The following is a 1,410-nucleotide window of genomic DNA, read 5'->3' as shown; positions in this document are numbered from 1 at the left end:
CTGGGGACACTGGGGGCAATGGGAGATAGTGGGGACACTGGGGACGTTGGGGACACTGGGGACACTGGGAGCAAAGGGGACATGGGGGACATTGGGGACACTGGGGATAATGGGGACAATAGGAGATGTTGGGGATGCTGGGGACACAGGGGACAATGGGAGATAGTGGGGACACTGGGGACACTGGGGACAATGGGAGATGTTGGGGACGCTGGGGACACTGGAGGCAATGGGAGATAGTGGGGACACTGGGGATGCTGGGGGGAATGGGGACACTGGGGACAATGGTGGCAATGGGAGACAGTGGTGACACCGGTGACGCTGGTGACACTGGTGCCCCGTGGTGCAGGTGTACGCGGTGGCCACGAGCGTGAGCAACGCGTGCACGCGCATCCCACGCATGACGGGCGAGGAGAAGGAGTTCGAGAGCATCGAGCGCGGTCAGGGCACCCACGTGTCCCCAGCGTGTCCCCAAATTGTCCCCAACGTGTCCCCAGCGTGTCCCCAGCGTGTCCCAATCATGTAGCCGTCGTGTCCCCATCATGTAGCCATCGTGTCCCCAATGTGTCCCCAGCATGTCCCCAGTGTGTCCCTATCGTGTCCCCATCGTGTCCCCAAACTGTCCCCATCGTGTAGCCAAAGTGTCCCCATCGTGTCCCCCTCGTGTCCCCCTCGTGTCCCCCTCGTGTCCCCCTCGTGTCCCCAGTGTGTCCCAATAATGTCCCCAGCATGTCCCCAGTGTGTCCCCATCGTGTCCCCATCGTGTCCCCAAACTGTCCCCATCGTGTAGCCAAAGTGTCCCCAACGTGTCCCCATCGGGTCCCCAAACTGTCCCCAGCGTGTCCCCAGCGTGTCCCCAACGTGTCCCCAGCGTGTCCCCATCGTGTAGCCATCGTGCCCTCAGCGTGTCCCCAACATGTCCCCATCGTGTCCCCAATGTGTCCCCATCATGTAGCCAAAGTGTCCCCAGAGTGTCCCCATCATGTCCCCATCGTGTCCCCATCATGTCCCCAACGTATCCCCCTCATGTCCCCCTCGTGTCCCCAGTGTGTCCCAATAATGTCCCCAGCATGTCCCCAGTGTGTCACCAACGTGTCCCCAATGTGTCCCCAAACTGCCCCTATTGTGTCGCCAGTGTGTCCCCAATGTGTCCCCATCATGTAGCCAAAGTGTCCCCATCGTGTCCCCATCACGTCCCCAAACTGTCCCCATCATGTCCCCATCATGTCCCCATCATGTCCCCATCATGTCCCAATCGTGTCCCCAGTATGTCCCTATTGTGTCCCCAACGTGTCCCCAAACTGTCCCCAGCATGTCCCCATCGTGTAGCCAAAGTGTCCCCATCGTGTCCCCAGCATGTCCCCATCGTGTAGCCAAAGTGTCCCCATCGTGTCCCCAGCATGTCCCCAT

At 60.6% G+C, this 1,410-nt stretch overlaps 1 long non-coding RNA gene across 1 annotated transcript in view; it reads left to right on the top strand.

The window, feature by feature from the left end:
- The window catches only part of LOC110391509, an 11,819-nt gene extending 11,411 nt beyond the window's left edge, over positions 1-408 (top strand). Inside the window, exon 2 of the long non-coding RNA XR_002434085.1 lies at positions 350-408. This is a non-coding gene — a long non-coding RNA (uncharacterized LOC110391509). The remainder of the gene's footprint in view (positions 1-349) is intronic.
- Positions 409-1,410: the final 1,002 nt, after the last annotated feature.

This window comes from Numida meleagris, unplaced genomic scaffold (genome assembly GCF_002078875.1).
Source record: "Numida meleagris isolate 19003 breed g44 Domestic line unplaced genomic scaffold, NumMel1.0 unplaced_Scaffold392, whole genome shotgun sequence".
NCBI lineage: Eukaryota > Metazoa > Chordata > Aves > Galliformes > Numididae > Numida > Numida meleagris.
This window is presented reverse-complemented; position numbering and strand designations above follow the sequence as displayed.